This window comes from Schistocerca nitens, chromosome 1 (genome assembly GCF_023898315.1).
Source record: "Schistocerca nitens isolate TAMUIC-IGC-003100 chromosome 1, iqSchNite1.1, whole genome shotgun sequence".
NCBI classification, from domain to species: domain Eukaryota; kingdom Metazoa; phylum Arthropoda; class Insecta; order Orthoptera; family Acrididae; genus Schistocerca; species Schistocerca nitens.
The window spans coordinates 217073354-217099762 of record NC_064614.1 but is presented as its reverse complement, the minus strand read 5'-3'; the positions used below and the strand labels follow the sequence as shown (position 1 = coordinate 217099762).

Sequence of the window (26409 nt, the reverse complement as noted above, 5' to 3'; positions counted from 1 at the left end):
CGGACTACGAAACGTCTAGCGATATCGGTGTGGTTGCTTGTGGAGTACAAATGTTCAACGTGGCAATCTTCGGGGTGTGTCACCGTGTCCGCTACACGGTTGACCACGGCAGTACCTGCAGCGCAGCCCTGGGCTTGCGCAGGCTTTTCTTTATCAGGGCGGACCACGTGACAAAGCGCACTACGTAATCACACACTTTGTCTCCCGGGCCCTGGCGCCTGATTTACGGCTGGGTGGGCATCCCGCACGGCTGGAGAGGAGGCTCCGTTCTCGGAGACTCACGGTGAGTGGAGACGGCCGCACGCACCTCTCTCGCCCTTCCACTAAAGTTAGCCGGGATCCGTCGTAACTCTGATCCAGATTTATAAGCCTTATAACATATCTTGCCCTCTGAGCGCTTGCACGTGCGCACACACATGCCACCGCCCTCCCCCCGTGCCCGCTAAACTTTATGTACTTGTATCTGTGTCTGATTCCAATACGAGGGTGAGTCAAATGAAAACCTTAAATATTTTTTTAAATATTATTTATTGTGCAGAGGTGGTACAAAGCTATATCACTTTTCAACATAATCTCCCCCACGCTCAATGAAAGCCCTCCAGGGCTTACAAGGTGCATAAATTCCTTTAGAAAAAAATTCTTTTGGTAGTCCGCGCAACCATTCATGCACCGCGTGGCGTACTTCTTCATCAGAACAGGTTCGAATCCTGCCTCGGGCATGGATGTGTGTGATGTCCTTAGGTTAGTTAGGTTTAAGTAGTTCTAAGTTCTAGGGGACTGATGACCACAGCAGTTGAGTCCCATAGTGCTCAGAGCCATTTAAACCATTTGAACTGTTGTACGGGCAGTGTGGGGCCTTGCTTTGTCATGTTGCAAAAGGACACCTGCTGACACCAATCCAAGTCGCTTTGATTTGATTGTAGGCTGCAGATGATATTTTAAGAGATCTGTGTATGATGCACTGGTGACAGTGGTTCCTCTAGGCATTTAATGCTCCAAAATGACGCCTTTTTCGTCCCAAAAGAGAGTCAGCATAACCTTCCCTGCTGATGGTTCTGTTCGAAACTTCTTTGGTTTTGGTCATGAGGAATGGCGCCATTCCTCGCTAGCTCTCTGCGTTTCCGGTTGGTGGAAGTGAACCCAGGTTTCGTCCTCAGTAACAACTCTTGCAAGGAATCCATCACCTTCTCGTTCAAAGCACCGAAGAAGTTCTTCACAAGCATCAACAAGTCGTTCTCTCATTTCAGGAGTCAGCTGCCGTGGCACCCATCTTGCAGACACTTTGTGAAACTGGAGCGCATCATGCACAATGTGGTGTGCTGACCCATGCCTAATCTGTAAACATGCTGCGATGTCCCTCAGTGTCACTCGGCGGTTTTCCTTCAATATGGCTTTAACTGCTGCAATGTTCTGTCGAGCCACAACTCGTTGTGCCTGACCTGGACGAGGAGCATCTTCCACTGAAGTCACACTATTTGAGAACTTCCTACTCCATTTGTAGGCTGGCTGCTGTCGATGAATTTCAATAGGTTTCACACCTTCACTACGCAAAAACCGAATAACAGAGCGCTGTTCTTCCCTGGTGCAAGTCTCAAGTGGGGTGGCCATCTTTACACTGATACTACGACGGTATGTGAGCTTGTGCACTATGCTGGCACCTACAGGCCATTCTGCACTCTGTTTGTAGCACGCTTACCAACGTACAGGATAATAGCGCGAAATTTCGATTTGTTATTACAAATTTAAGGTTTTCCTTTGACTCACCCTCGTATCTATGCTGGCAACCAGACTGACACAGAAATGAAACAGGATAAGACTACAGACGACATCAAATATGGAGTAGTCGCAGTTACAGAATTCGTTTCAATATCTCAAATAGCTTCTAATCTGTAAGACACTCAGTGTTCTGCATTCCCCCCCCCCCCCCCAATTTCTCGTCGACGTGGCTGTCACTACAGACAGAATTTTAACTTAGTGCTGCAAGGATGAGAAAACAATCGTACGTGATTAATGGCTCCGGTCAAATAAAAGGGTGCTATTCATGCAAGATCAATAATGTTCTCATTCTGCACTGCACCGGCAGGTGACGGACTTTGGCCTGAGTAACCTACCTTCACCTGCATCTGTATGACTACCCTGCAAATCGTACTTAAGTTCCCTCGTCAAACCACTTTCACTCTATTTCTGTACCGTTCCACTTTGGACAGAGTGCGGGAAAAACGAACGCTTCGCTCTGATTTCACTTGTTTTATGACGATGAACATTTCTCGCTATGTAGGTGGGCGTCAACAAAGTTGGATTTTGAAATTTGATGAAAAGACTTCGCTGCAACGAATGACGTCTTTGATTTGGTGATAGTCAGTCCAACTCTTGATTCATACCAGTGACATTCTCGCACCTCTTTCACGTTATTGCGAAACGAGCCGCCCTCCTTTGAACATTATCTATTTCTTCCACAAGCCTATCTGATAAGAATCCCATCCGCACAGATACGCTAAGAGAGGACGGACAAGCGTAATGTAGACAGTCTCTTTAGTGGATTTGTTACATGTTATGAGTATTTTGGTAATAAAGCGCAATCTTTGCTTCGCCCTCCCCACAGCATTTTCTATGTGAGCGTTCCAGTTTAAGTAGTTCGCTATTGTTATCTCTAGCTATTTAGATGAACTGACAGCCTCTATATTTGTGTGATTAATCGGATAATTCGTTTTAATACTCAGGTGGATGACCTCACATTATTCATAATTTAGTGTCAGTTGCCTCATTTCGCACTATACTCGTATTTTGTCCAAATTATTTTGCAATTGGTTTTAATCTTTTGATGGCTTAACTAGACGGTAAATGAAAGCATCATCTGCAAACACTCTAAGAAAGCTTCACAGATTGTCTCCTAAAACATTTATATAGATTGCAAACAGCAGGGGGTCCGTAAGACTTTCTTGCAAGAACCAACTTCTGTTTTATTCGATGACATTCCGGCAATTGTTACTAACTGTGATCTTTCTCACAAGAAATCATGAATCCAGTCGCGCAGCTGATCAAATGGTTCAAATGGCTCTAAGCACTATGGGACTTAACATCTGAGGTCATCAGTCCCCTAAACTTAGAACTACTTAAACCTAACTAACCTAAGGGCACCACACACATCCATGCCCGAGGCAGGATTCGAACCTGCGACCGTAGCGGTCGCGCGTTTCCAGACTGTAGCACCTAGAACCGCTCGGCCACCGCGGCCGGCCCACACCACGACAACTGGCCACTTGTAATACCAAGGACACCCTGCGTGACTTGATGGAACAGGCATACCGCCTCACTACGATCAATGTCAACGGCGTTACGTCTGCTGTGAAATCCCGTATGCTGCAAGATACGTTACGAGCTGTGGATCTGGATGTTGTTTTCCTTCAAGAAGTCCGATCAGGACGCTGAATCGATGTCCACGAATATGCGCAGAGGTACGCAATTCTACTACCATCGGACTAGGGGGTCGCACGCACTATTGGTACAGTTCGTCTGGTGAACCTGTATGCAACTTCCGGCACCGACAGAAGGAGAGAACGCCGCACCTTTTTTGGCGAAGAGCTCTGCCCTTCCAGGACATTGCCGAGCACTTGGTAGTAGACGCAGGTTTCAGTTGCGTACTCAGACCAACCGACCAGATGCGCAGTATACCATCTGCCCTTCAGGCACTTGTAAAGGACTTGGCTTTGTCGGACACTTGGGTCATACAACACGACGACCGAAAGGCATACACCTACTTTACTAGTCACTCCGCGAGCCGTTTGGATCGAGTCTACGTCAGACGCGGCCTGCGGTGGGGCAGTTATCGACGCTGAGATGTGGCCGGCAGCGTTCACGTATCACCTAGCGTATGTGTGTACTCTCAACCTCCCCCACCAACGCGTCCGACGAAGTAGAGGTCCGTGGCGCCTCAGTGTGGCCCTTCTTGAATAGGTACATCGCAGGCACGAAGTTGAGTCCACATGGAGCACATGCCACCGGTGATTACCCGCCTACGGTTCCGTACTTCAATGGTGGTTACGGGGTGTCAAACCCTCGTTATGCCGAACATTAGCCAGCGCGCTGGTATACTGCGACCACTGATTTCCACTACACTGCGCTCCGCGAACTGGCTGTGCAGCCGCCGGCGCCGGAACGACAATCGGCAGAACACCACGTTAAGGCACAGATGCTACGTTTCACCGCCGCACCTCTCACGGGTGTGCGGGTGCGAGCGAGGACACCCGATGACGTTAGTGGAGAACGACCTTTCCTCCACCATATCATTCAAGATACAAGAAGACGCTAGAGGCAGGTCATTACGAAGGTCGAGACGGAGGATGGACGACGAGTTGACACGCAAACGGACACTGTCCAAACGTTCACACAGTCATACAGTCTTCTCTACGAGTCAGGTAAGACCTATCTAACCTACCCGTCTCTCGGAACCCACAAGATGATGCTATGCTCTTTTCGGAAGAACTTGCGTGGTGCTCCCAACAAAACGCTAGTCCTTGAATTTTACAATAGGTTTTTTGATCTCATGGGCCCAATGTGGCTCAGGATGTACAGAGGACTCCTGAACCCCAATTTTCAGGTTCCATCTTAATTCACTGTGGGTCTCTTGATTCCGGTGACCAAACCCAGAGAAGGCTGTCGCCCATTTCATTTTCGCCCATTGACAATGCTAAACACCGACTACAATCTGTTGACACGCTTCCTCCGTGAGAGGCTCAAATCTACGGTAATAGCGGCCATTCACACTGACCATAACAGCCTCGGAGGCGACACTAATGTGTTTACGACTTAAAGCACCTATAGAGGCGTGGTGGCGCTCAGGCAAACGTGCCGCCTCCATGGCGCTCTCGTTGCGCTGGATTTTGACCATGCTTTCGATCGCGTTGAACATGGTTTCCTGCGTGCAGTTATGGAACGCATCGGTATTCCGCGCAAAACGACATCTGTTGTGCTTCGTTTGGTCCATGGGGCGGTCGCGAGGCTTATGGTAAACGGCTATCGGTCCGCCCCCGACCGTGTCAACAGGTCCGTCAGACAGACTTGTCCTCCTTCTGTCATGTTATTCGCCTTTACCCTCGAACCAGATCTTCACGGACTGCGGAGAGGCTTGGAAGGACTTAGCTTCCGCTCCGTGAACTTTCGATGTGGTGCATACGCTGATGATGTGATGTTCTTAGCAAGGACTGGAGACGAATTACAATCGGTGCTTTCCTGGCTCCAGCAGTATGGGGCGGTGGCAGGCAGTGTGATAAACATCCGGAAATCACGCTACATGAAGGTGGGACGAGGCATGCCTGCAGAACTGGATGTACCCCTGACAAAGGTCCCAATGCTCAAATATTTAGGGATATTGCTCCATCGACAAATACAACGCAAAGCGGCCTTTACGAATCGTAAGGTCTTAAGACGACTCCGCATAGAGGCTCACCTCAATAAATTCAGATCGTTGGACATTTTTCAACGCGCTCAATACGTCAATGTGTACATGGATTCTCACCTTAACCATTACGACTACGTATTAACGATGATCGACACGATGGACTCCAGGATACGGGCAGTGTTTGGACACGTGGTGAACGCTGGTGCCGTTTTTGAGATCCGTTTTGTTATTCTTACTTTACCCTTCCACAAAATAGGTGTTGGACTCATTCACGTCAACCACAGAGCGTCGGCGCTATACCTTCGCTCAATGCGGCGACTCTGGCTTTCACCAACAGACAAGTCTTCCTGGCATCCTGAAAGCAGGTGTGGCCCCACACACGCTGTGCCCACCGGTAGCTGTTGGACATTTATCGCCCTCGCTATCACATATTAGGACGTTTTTCATGGAGCGCAGCTACATGTTGGGGAGCTATCCCGCGACACGGAATCCGACAACAAAGGCTTGTTATAGTGTTCTGCATCGCTGGAATCCGGCTAACGACAGTGCACGACGCCATCCCACGGTCGGCTGGACGCGGGGTTGGTGAGCCATCCACGCGCCCTTCCTGTCAACTTTAGTGCGGTCGATGTGGTATGTGGTCACTAACGAGAAATTTCCGACCCGACGAAGGCTACATGCCATTCACCTAACTGACGACCCTATGTGCCCCCATTGCGCGAGGGTGGACACGGACGAACACAGACTGAACTGTGGCCCCGCACGCGAGTGCTGTAAACTGATCCGCTAGACACTGGCTTTCCTACTACGCAGTTTCTATGTTTCGATTGTGCCCATAGAACTCTTTCATCCCGACGCTTTCTATTTTCCGATAACCCGGATGAATGCGGTCAATTGGATACGAGGAATAGCGATACACCTCACGTATCGCGACGGCGAAAAAAAGTACTCGATTTGTGGCAATACATGATCGACGAGTTCCTGGTCTTAAGGAACAGAACGGAACACCGGAACCTTTTTGCCAACTATATGGGATTTCATTCATGGACCCTCCGCCCATCTGGAGTGTGTCGGTTGTGAGAAGAAACTGACTTGCAGGCGTGATGTTTCCAAGATTCCCCTATGGTAACAGAAACAGTCTCTGAATGTGTGGAGCGGTCCCGGACGCTCCGACGGTTGATGACTGGTGATGTCCACTGAAATGACGACCGCCTGTTACTGGCCGCCCGACATTTTCGGCGTAATTTTTGGCGTATGGCTCCCTTGTTTTTGTTACTTCTTACATAAAACGAATAAATAAAAAAAAGTGCTGGTGCGCTTAAATGGTGGGAGGAGGGGAGAGACATATTGGCTAGGACTCGGAATTCGACCCCTACCCGCCTTGCCTCCTCCCTCCAACCTGTCGCTGACTGTGCTATATAAACCTTGGTCGATAGCCCTGGTTAATTTCTGGGCGATGCATCTGTTTTTAATTTATCGTTCCGTTTCCGTATGCAAAAGGGAGAAGAAGTGCAGTAATTGTTTTTGCTATAAAGCAGAAAAACCTCTCCTTTTTTCAATTAAAGAAAAAATCTATTATGCAAAAATTAAAAAAAAGAGAAAAGTGAAAAAAATGGTTAGCATTTCTGACTAAGCAAGAAAAAAAAGGTTGGTAGAGCACTACCCCGCGAAAGGCGCAGGTCCCGAGTTCGTGTCTCGCACCGGCACGCAGTTTTAATCTGCCAGAAAGTTTCCTATCAGCGGACACTCCGCCGCAGAGTGAAAATCTCATTCTGGAATTAAATTCATATTATCTCCAAAATAAAACTTTTATCACCAAGCTCTGATCGATACACCAACGAGCGAGCCGAATCGTACGAAATTTCCCAACTACTTTGTGTGACAACCCGTTTTAGTTCAGCAAAAGCTTCGCCACAAGACAACTCCATTTTCCACTTTGTTCGCTATACAAGAGGAGCGGAAAGCAAGTTATACTTCATTACGGCAGGATAAATAATTTTATCTGAATGCCGCACTACACGTCAAGGTGTCACTAAACTTGTGAACTAGTTCTTTAATCTCATTGTCAGTTAACATTATCTTAACTTTACGGGCCGGCCGGTGTGGCCGTGTGGTTCTAGGCGCTTCAGTCTGGAACCGCGTGACCGCTACGGTCGCGGGTTCGAATCCTGTCTCGGGCATGGATGTGTGTGATGTCCTTAGGTTAGTTAGGTTTAAGTAGTTCTAAGTTCTAGGGGACTGATGACCTCCGAAGTTAAGTCCCATAGTGCTCAGAGCCATTTTGAACTTGACGGCAATGGATTTTATGTCCTGCTTTCAAAACATACTTTCTTCCATTGATTCTTGAAGCACATTTACACGAGGTGGAAACAGTACAAACAAGACGTAGGTTGGTGACGTGTCTTCTGTTAACACGTATTCGTTCATTCTTTCTTGATAATTAGGTTTTATATAGAAATGTACCGAGAATCGTTCTTTCAGCGCACCGTTTAGAATAGTGGAAAGTGACAATAATCCCATTTCACTATGTACCTCCCAACAAACACCATGGTGATGGGGGGGGGGGGGGTGACGTGTGCAGGACACACGTAGTTTAAACTGAATATGGAACAGTTATTCATTAGCAGTGAAGCAGTTGCCTGATGAGATTAGTTTACAGAATTCTCAGATAATCCACAAGCAGAATAAACAGCAGGGAACATAATTAAATACACCCTACAACAACTTAATTAATTAATTGAGCAGTCTCGCTGATTTCTCCCGACAAATCTAGCGTCCGCTGTCCGTTCTTGCCCACTGCTCTGTGTCTGGACTTGGAAGAATCCATAAGGACGAGCACTTCATACGAAATCTCGCGAACATTAATTTTAGGCGGAATCTGTATTCCCAAATTTTCGAAAGGCTATCGACAATGTACCTCACCGTCCACAACCCAAGATACGACCGTGTATTCGCACATATGCTAATGATTCACGGAGTTTTGACTCGAGTAACCCCTTGCGTTGCACTGTAAGGGGGAGTGAAAGTGACATCGGGCGGGTGCTGATGAAGTATAATGTGATCCTTAATATTCGCTACATTCATAAATGATTTACCAGATATGGTCAGCAGCAGTATCGGGTTTCTCGCCGACGATGCTTTTAAAGGAAGTAGCGTCGTTGGACAGCTGTAACGAAATTCAGAAAAACCCGTAAAACCTTTCTACTTGGTAAATTGAATGGCACCTCTGTTTAAATGTTGGTGAATGCTAGATAATGCCCGTAACAAAGCGAAACAACCTGATGTATCCGTCTACAAGATTAGAGACAGAAAGCGTAGAGCATAAAATATCGCTTTAGGATTCATTCTGGTAACCGATTTGATGTGAGTCGAACAAGTAAAATGAGTATTACTGAAGGCGAATCGAAGATCTCGCTTTGTTGTCAGGGTATTGCGAAACTGTGGTGCGTCTGAGAGGGAAATCACATACAAGAGACTGCTCTGGCCAGTTATCGAGTATTGCTTCCTCATGGCTGCTCAAGTCAGATGTATTGACTGACGCATTACGAGGATCGTAACGGGTCGGTTTAGGCCGTTCAGCACGGCTTGAATTCTGCTGGGGGCGCTTTCGATGAGGTGTCCGAATACCTGTGTAAGAATATTCGATTCTCCCTTAAGAACCAAAACCAGAGCAAGTGGTGATGTTGGAGGCTGGGATCTGGAGCGAAGTCGACGTTTTAACTCACACCAAAAATGTTCCACTGGTCAGGACTCTCGACAAAGAAGTCAATTTCAGGAATGTTATTGGCAAAAAAACATTACCTGAAATATGCAGCTTTATGATAGACCGTATTGTCATGCTGATACAATGGTCGTCACCGAAATCTTCCATTGTACGCAAAATAGAAAGCTGTGAAATATGTTCACATCATTCTGCCTTTGAGGCAACGGCCTTGCCGCAGTGGATACACCGGTTCCCGTCAGCTCACCGAAGTTAAGCGCTGTCGGGCGTGGCCGGCACTTGGATGGGTGACCATCAGGGCCGCCAAGCACTGTTGCCATTTTTCGGGGTGCACGCAGCCTCGTGATGCCAACTGACCGAATACTAGCGGCTCCGGTCAAAGCAAACCAACATGACGAACGGAAGAGCCCCTGCTATCCGCATCCTCAGCTGAGGATGACACGGCGGTCGGATGGTCCCGATGGGCCACTTGTGACCTGAAGACGGAGTGAATTCTACCTTTGGCGTTTTCTTAAGCGCAATAAGTGGAAGACACACTAACAACGAAAACATCCAGTATCCTTACACCATCTTCTCAGTACTTCACTTTTGGCACTACGCATGATGGGAGGTTACGTTCTTGAGGTGTTGCCACAGGATATAGCGTGATTAATCATTCCAAGTCACTTGCTTGCATATCAATTGTTCGGTGGCGTCGCTCTTAACACGACCTCAAAATCGCTTAGCTCATTGTATCTCACTCTTTTTAATTCGCTGCAATAACTGTGCCAGCGGGCCCCCTGGCAGCACTCTGGAACTCAGGAGCGAGTCCTTCCGCGATTTCACGTGATTTTTTTACAACCATCCTTCGCAACGGTCGACAACCCCTATCTAACAGCATACAAAGTCTGCCTGGACTTGATTTAGTTGTGGTTGTTCTTCGCGCTTGCGCTTCATACAATCATACAACGAACAGTCGATCTGGAGGGATTTTGAAGGGATGATATATCCCTGACTGAGTTGTTTTTCAAGTGACATACAGTGTCTAGTCCACTTTCAAAGTCATTGAGCTTTCCTGACTACACTTGTTGCTGTTACTACTACTAACGACATAACACACCCCAGCTCTATTTCTACTGGCCGGTCCGCTTCCGACAATATCAAATACATTTGTAGTTGCTAATATGGACAACCATCAGCTGTATAATGGAATGACGACAGTGAAAATGTGTGCCGGACCGGGAATCGAACCCCGATTTCCCGCTTATCGCGAGCGGTCGCCTTACCATTTCGCTATCCGTGCACGACTCACGGTCAAACCAGACTTCCATATGCGGTAAATCATGTGTCTACAACCTGTACTCGTATACCTATTATGCATATTCCCTTACAGAGGAGACATTTTTCTTGAAAGTCGCTTGCCCTGTGTCGACGGATAAATACAATATTGCCGTGCCTGTGTTATTCCGAGGGAGGTAGCGCGGTTATTAGCATACAGGAATCGCTTTCGGAAGGATGACGGTTCAAATCCAAGACACGACATTAAACACTGATAACATTGATTTCCTCCTTCAACCCCCCCCCCCCCCCGCCCACCCTTCGTACATGCACGCATGTCCGAAGGAACTGCAGCTGTTATGAAACACAGGAAATGTATTCGCAGTTGCGTATTTGACAACCATCTGCTGTGTAATGGTATGACGAGAATGACAATTTGTGCCTGATCGGAACTCGAACCCGGATTTCCTGCTTATAGCGCGCGGTCGCCTTACCAGCTGGATATCCGTGCACGACCCACGGCCATCTGCCGATACCGGGCAAGCGCCTTTCAACTACAATGTCGCACCACCGGAGTATACGTAACGGATGTGTAGGAACAGATTGTGCACATGGTTGACGACATATAAAAGTTTGGGTCCGTGAGTAGTAAACGCATAGCCATATGGTAAGACGATCGCTCAGGATAAGCGGGGAATACGGGTTAGAGTTAGGTTAAGGCACAAATTTTCATTGTCGTCATTCCATTATACGGCTGATGGTTGTCCATATTCGCAGCTGCGAATACATTTCATGTATTTCTGAACGGCTGTAGTCGCCGCAGTGCCCCTTCCTTTGGACATGCATGATTGTCTGAAGGAACATTGCGTCACAATTCGGAATAACATAGGCACTGCCGTTTCTAATAGTCAGTTCCGTATCACAGAGAGGTGTCACGATACTTTTGGTCAGACAATGTATATGCCCTGGGAACGTATATGGCAATCTTTGGAAGAAAGGGACGCTCTTTTCGCAAAATCCTTTTCCATTTGGAGAAATGGGAGGCAAAGAAGCCTAAGGTATAATTTTGCTGGCACCATCGTTTATATTGAGAGGGTGATAATATTATACACATAAAAAAAAGTTGTGCGTCACCTCGCTTCCGAGAGTTCCGAAACTTGTACAGAAAATTGGAACAGAGACCAACATAAGCATCATTTCCGCCCTTTTATTACTCATGAAAACCACACATTGCATGTTGTACCACCATACAGCGAGACCTCCAGAGTTTGTGGTCCAGACTGCTGTACACAACGGTACCACTGTTACCCAGTAATATGCTCTCTTGCAGTGATTCATGCCTGTATTCGTCGTGGCATACTATCCACAAGTTCAACAAGGCACTGTTGGTCCACATTGTCCTACTCCTCAACGGCGATTCGGCGTAGATCCCTCAGAGTGGTTGGTGGGTCACGTCGTCCATAAACAACCCTTTCAAACCTACCCCAGGTATGTTCGATAGGGTTCATGACTGGAGAATATGCTGGCGACTCTAGTCGAGCGATGTCCTTATCCTGAAGGAAGTCATTCACGAGATGAGCACGTTGGGGGCGCGAATTGTCGTCCATGAAGTCGAATGCCTCGCCAATATGCTGCCGATATGATTGCACTATCGGTCGGAGGATGACATTCAAGTATCGTACAGCCATTACGGCTCCTTTCGTGACCATCAGCGGCGTACGTCAGCCCCACATAATGCCACACCAAAACAGCAAGGAACCTCCACCTTGCTGCACTCGCTGGACGGTGTGTCTAAGGCGTTCAGCCTGACTGGGTTTCCTCCAGACACGTTTCCGACGATCGCCTGTTTGAAGGAATATGCCACACTAATCGGTGAAGAGAACGTGATGCCAATCCTGAGCAGTCCATTCGGCATGTCGTTGGGCCCATCTGTACCATACTGCATGGTGTCCTGGTTGCAAAGATGGACCTCGCCATGGACGTTGGGAGTAAAGTTGCCTATCATGCAGCCTATTGCGCACAGTTTGAGTCGTAACACGGCGTCCTGCGACTGCACGGAAAGCATTATTCAACATGGTGGCCTTGCTGTCATGGTTCCTCCGAGCCATAATCTGTAGGTAGCGGTCATCCACTGCAGTAGTAGCCCTTGGGCGGCCTGATAGAGGTATGTCATCAACAGTTCCTGTCTTTCTGTATGTCGCCCAAGTCGAAACAACATAGCTTTTGTTCACTCCGAGACGCCTGGACACTTGCTGAGAGCCCTTCCTGGCACAAAGCAACAATGCGGATGCGATCGAACCGCGGTACTGACCGTCTAGGCAAGGGTGAACTACAGACAACACGAGCCGTGTACCTCCTTCCTGGTGGAATGACTGGAACTGATCGGCTGTCGGACCCCCTCCGTCTGATAGGCGCTGCTCATGCACGGTTGTTTACATCTTTGGACGGGTTTAGTGACATCTCTGAACAGTCAAAGAGACTGTGTCTTTGATACAATATCCACAGTCAACGTCTATCTTGTGGAGCTCCTGGAACCGGGGTGATGCAAACCTTTTTTGATGTGTGTATTTTGAGTAGTGGGAAGAGAATGACTCCAACCTTGACCAGTAGAGTGATGCCTGCATACAGTCCCAACCCCCTCCCCCTCCCCCTCCCCAGTAAGGTGGCGTAAGGCCGTCGCACTGAACGAAGATTACGTTGAAACATAGGGTTCTGTAGCCGAAACAGTGGAGAATAATATGTAGAAGAGCATTTAGTATCAAAATTAATGATTTTTCTGCCGTCTTCCAAGCGCGTATTGAGTGGGGGAGAAACGTTTAAATAGTTCTGCTCCCAAACAAATCTATCTTAGTATCGAAGACATGTATTCGCAATTGCGAATACGATTAGACTTGATCTGCACAATTTATTGGTGATACTTGAAAATTTGTGGCGGACAGTAACTGTGTGAGAACGTGAAGTGGACACACACTGATTAACAGGCATTTTGTCGGTCCGGGAGGTGTGCTCCGATAATCGAAATGATTAAGGCGACCGCTGTCGTGAAATGGGAAACCCTGGTTCTGGTCCCTGCCCAGTATAAACGTTCATGTGTCGCCAATAAATTTTGCAGCTGATATATAATTGTATTCGCAATTGCGATTACTTGTCTTCGGTTATAAGGTAGTCCTCCATTGTTTTTGGTTGTTGTTGTTGTTGTGGTCTTCAGTCCTGAGACTGGTTTGATGCAGCTCTCCATGCTACTCTATCCTGTGCAAGCTTCTTCATCTCCCAGTACCTACTGCAACCTACATCCTTCTGAATCTGCTTAGTGTATTGATCTCTTGGTCTCCCTCTACGATTTTTACCCTCCACGCTGCCCTCCAATGCTAAATTTGTGATCCCTTGATGCCTCAAAACATGTCCTACCAACCGATCCCTTCTTCTAGTCAAGTTGAGCCACAAACTTCTCTTCTCCCCAATCTTATTCAATACCTCCTCATTAGTTACGTGATCTACCCACCTTATCTTCAGCATTCTTCTGTAGCACCACATTTCGAAAGCTTCTATTCTCTTCTTGTCCAAACTGTTTATCGTCCATGTTTCACTTCCATACATGGCTACACTCCATACAAATACTTTCAGAAACGACTTCCTGACACTTAAATCTATACTCGATGTTAACAAATTTCTCTTCTTCAGAAACGATTTCCTTGCCATTGCCAGTCTACATTTTATTACATTGTTTTTGGTACGAAACCCTATTCTTCAATGCCATCTTCCTTCAGTGCGACGACCTTACACCACCTTACTGAGCGTGGGCGAGGGGGGGGGGGGGAGGAGTTGGTGGGGAATGGGACTGTATGCACGCATGGTACCACGCTACCGGTCAACGTCGGTGTCAATGTCTCGTTACATAACCTCCGCACTACCCACGTACTACTTCACGCGGAGTGTATCCTTCATTGGGCCAAACAGATTGAAGTCGGGAAGTGCGGCGTCCGGACTGTAGGGAGGATCAGTGAAAACAGTCCAATGAAATTTTGAGTGCTCCTCTCGGGTGCGCGTACTTATGTTGTCAGGGAGAAGGAGACCTCCGTTTGCATTTTTGTGGCGAGGAACACGCTGTAGTTATTACTTTCATTTTCTGAGGCTGTGTGCGGCCGGCCGGCCTCTGGGACATAGGACAGGTTTGCGCGACCTTGGTGCGATTATCTCGGACACGTAGGCCAACGACTCGCCTTGTTTTTGTTGACTGACAGTTCTCCGTAGCCATCCTGCAAATTCCTACGAATACCTTGTATGCTCTGGTTTTCCGCCCAAAAGAAACTCAGTGACAGCTCTCTGCTTGGAATCCACCTCCGTACCAGACACCATTTTGAAGGCTACGTATAGCGACGCCACCTATCGGAACTTTATGAAACTATAGGGGCAGAAGCGCGATTATTCTACGATGTCCCGCAAAAAATTCTAAATTTTTTACACCGAAGTTAGACGACAAAGAAATGTATTGAATTACTTTCTGAACGCATCTACTAAAAATCTCAGCAGAAGTAGAGTAATCTCTGTTTTCTGTTCCACCAATAGACTCCCTTCTATACGTAGACTAGCTCTGGGCAACACTAGTGCTCCGTTTGCACTTATCTCGCTGTCGCCGAGACCTTAAACTAACGGAGATAAAGAACCTGGTAGGGGACGGGGGGTAATCTCTGCCTGTCGGCCCACTCTGCGCTGTACTACGCGACCCCAATCCTTCGCTGACTCTCGTGTGTTATTGGCGTTGGCCTCATTCTGCCAGAGGACGCAGCCGGGGCCCGTCGTCTACCAAAATCTGATTGCGGCTGATTAGTGTTTAAAAATAGAGCACGATCCGTCACGCGGTGCGGCGCGGCTGGTGACGTGTTCCGGCGCCTGATGACTCCCCGGCCATCCGGACTGCAGCGGATCGATGGACGGCGAGCCGGCTAAGTTGCAGAAGAGCTTTCACTTGTATACGACACAAAGCAGCCGGCCCAACTTCTCGCCTGTTCTTTTGGGGATGACGAGAGTTGGCTCAACTTCTAAGAAGAGGGACGTTATGAGCGGTTACTTCTACAGTGCTGTGGGTCACATTATCGACTCTTAAGTTCCTTCACTTAGCCAACCCTCCAGTGATAGAAAATGATAGCAATATGTTGGATTTTTTATTTACTGAAATGGCGGACTCGTCTGAGATGAAGAGACTGGCCCGCTGTGGCCGAGCGGTTCTAGGCGCTTCATTCTGGAACCGCGCGACCGCTGCGGTCACAGGTTCGAATCCTGCCTCGGGCATAGATATGTGTGATGTCATTAGGTTAGTTAGGTTTAAGTAGTTCTCAGTTCTAGGGGACTGATGACCTCAGATATTAAGTCCCATAGTGCTCAGAGACATTTGAACCATTTTTTGAAGTGAAAGGCGCAGGACAGACTACCGTACAGTCCCTTATCAAACCAGTAGAAAGATTTGTCTAATTGGGGAAATCAGTGCGAAGATTAGATTAATCCCTCTATCCACGCTAGTCTAAACTGTGTAGCCTCTGCTTACAACGGGTGTTCAATAAGTAATGCAACACATATTTTTCTCTGCCGCTTTCGGTTGGAAAATGCGGAACTGTTGTGGGACATCTTCGAACATTCCAGTTTCAGCCCCTAGAGTTTCATGAAGTTTCGACAAGTGGCGGAGCTATATGGCTCTATGGGACTTAACATCTGTGGTCATCAGTCCCTAGAATTTAGAACTACTTCAACCTAACCATGCCCGAGGCAGGATTCGAACCTGCGACCGTAGCAGTCGCGCGGTTCCGGACTGGGGGCCTAGAACCGCTAGACCACCGCGGCCGGTGGCGGAGCTATACCTAGTCTTCAAAATGGCGTTTTTAACAGAGGTGCGCGTTCGAAGCAGAGAGCTGTCATGGAGTTTCATTTGGCGGAAAACCAGTGTATCGAAGATAGTCATAGGCGCTTGCATAATGTCTTCGTGGACCTGTCAGTGAACACAAGCACTGTGAATCGTGGGGGTGAGACGTATGTCATTATTGCAACATGGTCGCGCAAACCTGTCGGAGCTCTAGCGTGCAGGCCCGTCGCCCACAACTGTCACTCCTGCTGTGTTGGAAAGTGCGGACACTGTAATTCGATGTGACTGACGAATCATATGAGACACCTCACAGAACTGGGTGTTTCTGTTGGTAGTGCTGAAACAGGCGTTCACCAGTCGGGGCACTCAAAGGTGTGCTCACTAGTTTCTTTCCCTCCTAACAGAAGACCATAAAGAGGAAGGAAGGACCATCTGTGCGGAAGTGCTTGCGATTTACGAGGCTGATGGTGACAATTTTTCTCGAACATCGTCACAGGCCTGATGAAACATGGGTCATCGCACCTTACAGCTTCCGTCCGTTTGGCGCAAAGAAGGATGCACTCCGCGGGGAGCAGTCCTCGAGTATGTGGAAGTTATTGATGCAGGAAGACGTTGGCTACGATGTCTACCATTAGAGTGGTCCCATGAGGGCATACATGCTCTCCATGTAACGTGGATAAAGGCCGTTGTATTGAACAAAGATTACGTTAAAGAATATTTGTATGTAGCCGAAAGAGTGAGGAGTAATATGGTGTATTGGGATCCTAACTAAAACAAACCTGATAACCGAAAAAAGGTGTCGCATTACTTATAGATCGTCCCTCGCAATTGCGGCCTTCAGTCGAAAGACTGGATTAACGCCGCTACCCACGCTAGTGTAAGCCTCTCTTTCTCTTTGTAACCACTGCTTACTATTGTCAAAATTTAAACATCCTGTATAATTTTTGATCCACTCCACCACATTCCGCCATCACGAAACAGACGATTTCTCGGTACTCAGAAATTTCTCTGTCAGTCGATCCATTCGTTTAGTCCTTTGTAATATGAATTTCCTTTCTCTGCAGTTTCATTCTGCACCTCCGCACTGGTTCACCATCATCTTCGCCTTATGTGAATTTAGGAGTAAACTAATTATTAATTCAGTAAGTGGGCGTAGTTGAAGACATAGCTCAAAATGATTCTGCAGAAAGGAAAAAAACCATAAACAGTCAAAATTTGTTATTAGTTCATGATTTCAAGGAAAGTCTGGCAGAAGATGTCGGGCATATTTTCATTTGAAATGAGCAATGAAAAAGAAATGATGATGGCAATTTGTGTTAAAAAATAAACTCTATAGTTTCCGAATAACGTTTATTTTATTTACTGCATGACCAGTTCTGACGCATTTATGGAACGTACCGAAGTAAAACATACCCAAGTACATTGCAGTAGTTGTTCTCAGGAACAGTACGATTACATACTATAACGCAGCTCTGAATTACTTACACAAAGTAATCATCATATTCTTCGCCTTAACAGCTGTAATACTTCTGGAACTGTATCCGGAATATATTATAATATATTATGTATATAAAATAATCTTTATTGCTAACACCTCTCCCCAGCTTCCCATAGATATGCTGTAGTGCATGATGTGGTGCAAATGCAGAGCATTTGTATCTTAAATTAACTTTTTCCTCACAACACAGCTTGTGTCTGTGTTCCACACATGTAACGCACACGTCTCCTCCTTCCCTCTCTCTGTGTCCACCTCTTTCTTTCATTGTCTCTCTGTCTGTTCCCTCATCGCCCCCTATATGTTCACCTCTTCTGACATCCCCTCTTTCTGTCCATCTCATCCTCCTCTACACACACACTCTCTCTCTCTCTCTGCCCATCCTCTCTCAATGCATCATTTTGTTCCCCTTCTCCATCTGTCTGTCTCCTCCTCCCTTTCTATCCACCCTCCCCCTCACTCACTATCCATCCACCCCTCCCTTTCCGCCTTGCCCATCGGCACATGTAGCCTCTGCAGAACAGATCGATCTAGTAGACCATTATTACTTCCACAGCATGGCTGTTGTGCTGTACAGCCTACAAGGCCAGGGAACGAAAATCGTTTCTTTTGTCCTGTCACATAGGGCGCGTTGCGTATCAGGTCAATAAGCCATACTGATATTGCGCCAACACACATCTGTTATGCAGGGCAACCTACACCTCAGAGGGCATAAATTCATTTGTCACGCCTGCCGTGTACGTTGCCCTGCAAAGCAGGTGGACAAGGCTGGCCAACCCTATTCCACACTACATAGTGGTGGGCAGCACACATGGCAGGGGTTGGAAGAAAGACGTTTTTGCCCTTCGTCTTTTCCTATTGGAGCTAGGAGGCTCTAACCTCCTCATTGCTAACACTCGTGAACTGTTCTGTTTGTGTACCAAATTTGGTCGATATCGATGAGAAGGGTTTGGGAAGAGACACTGAATATAGAGAAAGAGAGAGACACAGAGAGGGAGAGAGGGAGAGAGGGAGAGAGAGAGAGAGAGACGCAAGGCGTTATGGCTTGAATCTTGCTGCAGTCATATTATTAACAGTACTGTTTCATTTAAACATTTAGTGAGCAGGTAGAACACTTGTAACATTGTTCATCTGAATTCCCAAAAATTTATTCATGCTGCAGCTATGGTATCGTCGTTGTTCTAAAGCACATGGGCTTTTGAATGAAAGACTTCTTTCTTTCAGTTGCATGGACGTGCACTTATGAGAGTTGATCTTCTGACTGTAAGTTACCAGTGTATTTGCACTGCGCCAGCAACGCCTTTCCTCATATCCTTTTGTGTGTCGTCTAGTTATTGTCATTTATTATTCCAGGTCCACTTTACAATGAGGAAGATTTTATTTATTAGTCAAGAGTCTTCCATTTGTGCTACAACTAAATAAAATTTCAGACTGTTTCCTCTCGTTATTAGGTACAAATATCTTCCGTAATATTTATCTTTCCTTGTCTTAGATTGCACTGACATTCTATGAGAACGACTGTTTGGTATCGATGTCGTGTCGTTTTGGTAGAAAGAAATCACTTATCATAAATACTCCACATAATTTTCAATGATTTACGCAGTTTTTCTGCACCAGTTTTACTGTTCACTTTGCCATTGCCAGTGTACCCTATAATTTCACCTAAGTACTTCATGGGCTGAAATTGCTCGATGCTGTCAGTCTCGTGTTGAGGTACCTGAGGTCTGCATGTGTGAGTCCAAAGTACTGTGTCACCTGATAAGAGGTCTGGAGGCCAGTTTTGACAGCGAACTCATCATGCTGCTCGAGGGCGTGCCTGGTCTTAGTAGTACTTCCGGAAATTTTTGCTATGTCATCAGAATAGCCTTCAATTCGACACTGTGTGCTGGCGTAAGTAGTCGCCAGCAAACAGGTCAGCAAAGATGAAGCGCGGAGATCGATTAGTAGGCGCCGGATCGAGCACGCCTATCACGAGAGACACCAGAGACACACTCACAGGCAACAAGCCACCAACCCCCTCTCAACAGCATGTATTTAGGCCGCCGCTGCTGACCTGAGAGACTCAGTCAATCATCCAGTTTGCCGTCTGTCAGTTTACTCGCAGAGAGGGTTTAGATTAGCGACTACTGTGGGACCTATTTACCTCAACCAGAATTGTACTTTACTAGCAATGAGAAACTAGAGTTTGTAATAGCAAGACTACCGATATTGACGTTAATTCTGTCTGCAAGAGGACTATTACCGATAAGCCTGTACTACAATACACGGACTCTATTCGAGTTAAGTAAATGTTTCCAGCTCATGTAAATAAAGAACTGCATTAATCCACATGTGCATTTGTGTTGTAGAAAGAAGATACTGGCCACGCGTAACAACATCCTCTATCTTGCTTACTTTCGGTACAAGACTGTACAGATTGTTTTACTTTTTAGTCGCCATATTGATTCCAAGTCTTCACACTGTCTGACAAAAATAGCGAAGCACCCAGAAGACAGGATCGGATGTCAACATAGTTTCTTACTCATTCATACCATCGGAGCTGCAGTTTTCTGTGAGATGTAGAACAGCCACCAGAGTGCGTTAGTGTTATTCGTGTTTAGTACCGCTACCAGGTCTATTAGGGTTCAAAAGGAGCGTGATCAATATGAAGGACACGTGATTGCTGCGTACTTGTGCGAGACTTCTTTATAGGAATCTGTCAGAGTTTGAAAGGGGCCTCATTGTGGGTCTCCATTTGGGCCAGCTGGTAGAATCGTGCATTATCCAGATTTTAGTGGTATAAGGATGTGACAGTGACCCGATGTTGGACTGTATAGGAACGTGAGGGCAGACGTACTCGTTGGCAAGATTCCAATCGACCACGTCTGACCATCACAAGAGAGGAATGACATATTGTGCACCAAAAGTATCCTAACATCCTCACATCGACACCTGCATCCGAGAAAAGGAACTGCACTCCCTGCAGTCTTCTGCGTCGCCTTACACCATCTGTTGGAGACTAGCAGCAACCGGACTAGCAATTACCATCCCCAACGTAGGCTGCCATTAACACCACAACATAAACGACTGCGTTTGGAGTGGTGCCTTGACTGGGAAGCATGCCCTGCCGCTTAGTGGCGCCCAGTTGAGTTCAGTGATGGACCGCTGTTCTGCAGCACCACGGATGAGCAATGTTGGCGATCACGGCTGCGAACAGGGCAGAGGTGCCATTCTTCCAACGTTTTGGTGAGGGACGATGGTGCTGCTCCCCCGTCATGCTGTGGCTTGGAGATGGCTGGTTAAGGCACAACGGGACATCACAGAGGTCCTGCGTCCACATGTCTCAACAGGCAATGTTTGTCCGCACACATTGTCTCTATGAACTGTCTGCATAAAGCTGAGTTTCTCCCCAGATCTGTCCTCGATAGAAGTGTGGTACTAGCTTGTACGTCAAGCTTGTTTTAGTTCCCCTACCACAGCTATTAAGGACAGTTCACAACAATTGTGGGCCAGCTTTTTTCAGGAGAGGATACAACGAATTTATAACGCCCATCCCAACCAATTCTGTGCATCCATTCAGGTGAAAAGGGGTGGAACGTCATCCTGATAACTGGGCTTATACTGTCAATTTTTTTTTTTTTTTTTTTGCCAATTTGACTCGATTTTGTAGTCACCAAAGTAGTATCACGTTCCCTCTCAATCGTGAAATTCCATTTCGTTTCCTTCTGCCCTCTGGGTGCTTCAAAGTCATTCAATGTATTTTCTACGAAGTTTTGAGTATCTTATCTAGCACCAAGGATGCGAATAACCTGTCCACAGGCCTTACACCTGTTTCTATTGCAAAGGAGTCTACACCCATGAATTTTACTTACTAGATAGAGTTAGTTCAAAAAATGTGTGTGAAATCTCATGGGACTTAACTGCTACGGTCATCAGTCCGTAAGCTTACACAGTACTTAACCTAAATTATCCTCAGGACAAACACACACACCCATGCCCGAGGGAGGACTCGAACCTCCGCCGGGACCAGCCGACTAAGTTAGTTGGTTTCTGTCCATGGCGTATTCATGTAGCACACTGAACAGGGTTACTACAGTCACATTAATTTAAAACGTTTACATGTTCTACGAATCTACGCAAACCTATCAAAAATCTGTTAGTTCGGTGCAACCAGTTTGTAAGTCTTCTTTTACTTTCTACACCAGATTAGACTAGGGTAAGTTGTGATCCTCTAACGAAGCTATCAAAGGAAGGAATATGCTTCAGTACATGAAATCTAATTATCTCATTTCGGCCTGACAATACCCCATGCAACCTGCAGCAACAGAAAAATCGGTACGATTTAGAGACGTGCCTCAACCAGTTTTCTCTGAGATGCTGCACAGTCGACAGTATAGTTATAAATGATATCGCCTTTGTCTTTGATCATAACGCCTTTTTAACGTGCATCTTTGACAATAAAAAAGTGTTGTTTAGAGATACGGGAGAAAAAGTGAGTACGAAAGTGACTGGAAAGAAAGTTACAGATAGGTTTCGCATTATATACGACTAAGAGGTTCCCCACAAGGGACAGTGCAGTTAGTGTTCCCTCATCGTCCTGTTATGTCTGTTACTTGTACACGGGGCGAAACGCAGTAGGATGTGAGACATGGGACTCGTCCGTATTCAGCTGCAATACGGTATCGTCGATAGCATTGTTAGAAATGAGACTGACTTCAGATTCATAACACTTTACGAATAAAACACGGCGTTGGCGGATTACGTTACATACAGCACGTGACTTGAGGCGAGTAACTAATCTGGAAAGCACACTCCCGACAAATTTCGAAGAAGTTATAGTGCTCCTTTTCGTCGCCAGCCGTGTTATGAAAGCTGTCACCGCGAGTTGAGTTCTGCTCACACGTTTGCGAGAGGCGACCGTGGCTCATCAGGGTCGCGCAACCGGCGCAGACTTTTATTTGTGCCCAAGACGTGAGCTGTCGACGCGGATTTGGCTGGGAGGCGGGCTACCGCCCTGGGGAGTTAGTGTCGTCCGAGTAGCGGCGCGACTCTGCGCTCTTCTAGAACTCTGGCTGCGGACCTCCTGGGCAGTCCAAGAGGGGGCCTTGCGGAGCTGTCGCGTGAGAGGCGCTCCAGAGGTCACCAGTATCCAATTTAAGGATGCGCACTGCATCAAAAGATGAATGAACGAGCTAGAAGAGTGGTTAGCACACAGGACCCGTATTCCGGAGTAGAGGGACTCCTATCTTCGTCTAGACATCCGTTTACAAACTGCGACCTGTTTGCCTTCGGCATACACTGCTGATAATTGTCTCTTTCAGGCATTAGGGGCTTCCTCGCAACGCATCCACCTTGCTCGCCTTCCTTTTTGTTTTAATGTTCACTCTCTTGTAACCTAGCCTACGTCTACTCTGGGGTACGCCTTGCAATCGAGGTTCTGATTTCGAAATCTCTTTGACCGTAAAATAACCCAGCTGGGACCTTCCCGTGTCCCCACGCTTTTTCTTACTTTGTCGTTTTCTGATTTCTGAACAGCCTTTTAGTATGTGAAATTTGTAGGAGGACGTTGTTCCACCATGCTGTATTTTAAATTATTGCTACGTTGCAGCATGCAATAAGATAGAAAATTGAGTCAGTCAGGGAACGTGTCCGGATGGCCGAAGCAGTTAAGGCAACCGCTCATGAAAAGCGGTATATCCAAGTTTGAGACCTCGTCCGACGTAAATTTTCAACTTTCGCCAGTGCATTACCATAAAGCCCTGTGCGGCTGGAAGTCACGAGTTCCTAACAATCCCTTCCATTTCTTTCCCCGTTCTCTGTTTCTTAATTTCAGCAGTTTCTTTTTGCACTTCAGGCAATGCCAGCTCTCGCTAGATAGATTCTAGGTTTCAAAATGTGTGTATCTTATAATAAAAAAGGCCAATTTAGGAGTCTGCTCAATATGTGTGTGGAGATGTTGTGAGAACGTAGTAAATACTCTAACATATATATGCGTCTGAAATTCTTTGTGTTTTAACTCTTACTTTAGGACCTTTCTCTCCAAGGGACTGTGCAAACCTTTTTAGAGACGCCCGTTTCTTGCATGTTTTTGAACGATCTACGAATGGACAAAATTTTGTCAAACAGGGACTTTAAAATAAGAATGAAATGTAATTAAAGCAGACGCGCTATGGAGCTGGTTAGGGAGTGGTGAGGTGCTGGATTAACAAAATTTTACATGCTTAAACAGTAGTTTATTATCAAAAAACATATGAACACTTCACAATTCGCAAAATCCAGAATTTAACAGTGGGAGCAATTAATATATACGGCAGTTAGACCCAACGCTCAACACATAAATTAGTACAATTATTGAAATATAACGGGAAAATGTGATAATTTAAAAGAAAACAAAGATCACTTCACTATGGTAGATCCAAAAGAGACTCTATTTCCTTCTCTTTTCAAAATAATTTAAGACACTTAACAGTTGCAACAAGAATTATAAACAACCACACGGCGTTGCTCTTTAACAGACAATTACAGATTAAGAAGTTCTGCCGACCAAGTAAATAACTATACTTAGCATCTGTGCTAACGGATTAAGGCCCAGTGATAAATGCCTACCACGGCGAAGTACTCTCAAGAAATTAAATTTTACATACAAATTTCATTAAGGAACCACAAATGTCGCTACTAAAGATCAGCTTGCGATAACACTGACCAGTCTTACGTGAAAAATTTTATTATTGAAAAACCTCGGTAACATTTTAGACAGATAGGGGATAACAGAATCAAAGACCGGCGGCCATGCAAAGGAGTTTTACACTGGGCAAAGGTGCTTTACGATGTACATAAAAATTTGGTTAAGAATACAAAATAACCGCATTTAATCATTTTAAGGTACATTGAGCTTAAGCCCAAACACATCTATTTAGGCGTGCAGGCTATCAGGCTTGCAAACACAGTGAGCCTTACGGTGCAAAGGCAGATCAAACACACCAGGTACAAGGTGTGAACTTCGTGCGACCTTCTCGGCAAATTACCTAGATCATACGAGGTGTGGCTAGAAAAAAACCGGACTAGTACTGGTGAAACAATAAAACGAATGCAATAAGGCTGAAAGTCGCGTGGCCTGTCACGTGACTCTCGCTCCGCCTACTGCTCGAGTTTCATCTGCCTCCTGCACTCAGTCTGCCCGTGGCGTCTGTTTTAAGTAGTTGACGTTTTGTCTGTGCGTCGGAAAATGTTGAGTGTACAGAAAGAACAGCGTGTTAACATCAAATTTTGTTTCAAACTAGGAAAATCTGCAAGTGAAACGTTTGTAATGTTACAACAAGTGTACGGCGATGATTGTTTATCGCGAACACAAGTGTTTGAGTGGTTTAAATGATTTAAAGATGGCCGCGAAGACACCAGTGATGACACTCACACTGGCAGACCATTGTCAGCAAAAACTGATGCAAACATTGAAAAAATCGGTAAACTTGTTCGACAAGATCGCCGTTTAACAATCAGAGCAGTGTCTGAGTTAACAGGAGTTGACGAGGAAAGTGTTAGGCAGATTCTTCATGAAAGTTTCAACATGAACAAAGTGTGTTCAAAAATGGTTCCAAAGTGTCTCACAATTGAACAGAAGGAACGCCGAAGAATGATTTGTTCTGACATCCTGGAAAACATTGAAAGTGATCCCAACTTCTTACAAAATGTTATTACTTGCGATGAATCGTGGTTTTTTACTTACGATCCCGAAACTAAACGCCAATCGATGCATTGGAAAACTCCTGGTTCTCCACGACAAAACAAGCACGAATGTCAAAATCGAAATTCAAGGCAATGATGATTGTTTTTTTTGACATCAAAGGGATTGTGCACATTGATTGGGTACCAGAGGGACAAACAGTGAATCAGCATTACTACATTAGCGTCCTGGCTACCCTACGTGAGCGAGTACGGAGAAAACGGAACGATTTGTGGAGAAAAAAGTCATGGATCCTTCACCAAGACGATGCCCCAGCTCACAGTGCGTTGTCAGTGAAGACGTTTTTGGTAAAACACAACATTCCCATCTTAGATCATCCACCCTACTCGCCTGATTTGGCCCCCTGTAACTTTTTTCTTTTCCCTAAAGTCAAGTCAGCTTTGAAAGGAACTAGATTTGAGACTGTTGAAGCAGTAAAAGAAAAAGCGACGGAAGTCATGTATGGACTTACCGAAAATGATCTGCAGCATTGCTATGAACAGTGGAAAATTCGTATGGAGCGGTGTAGAGACCGAGGAGGAGAGTACATTGAAGGAGATAACATGAAATTGTAAATAATTGTAAATAAATGTTTTCCAGCATCAGTCCGGTTTTTTTCTAGCCGCACCTCGTACAGGGTGTCGCAAACAGCCGAACCAAGCTTATACCAAAAACCACCCTTGGACGGTGTTGCTTACACCTATTTAAGCGTAAGTTAGAAGAAATCAGCTTGTAACACCATAACTCTAATACTCTACTGATTTATTTTGCTTTTGTTTTATTTAATGTTACATCGTTGAGGATCTGTAAATGTTGTTTGATTGAATCGATAACACAAAATTGTATACTCCTTTCTTTGTAAAAACTTTGATGTCATGGTTTGATTCTATGCAGTGTAGTATATCTGTCATTTAAAGTCTTTGTCTCATTTGGAGGGAACAAAACTTACTGCATATAATTGTAATTTCTGTGTGAATACTTTTTT

At 46.0% G+C, this 26409-nt stretch overlaps 1 protein-coding gene and 1 pseudogene across 1 annotated transcript in view; one reads left to right on the top strand and one right to left on the bottom strand.

Moving 5' to 3' along the window:
* The window catches only part of LOC126245997 (somatostatin receptor type 2-like), a 1701965-nt gene that overhangs the window by 1075868 nt on the left and 599688 nt on the right, over positions 1-26409 (bottom strand). The window lies entirely within an intron of this gene.
* Positions 9321-9438, top strand: LOC126203563 (5S ribosomal RNA; annotated as a pseudogene).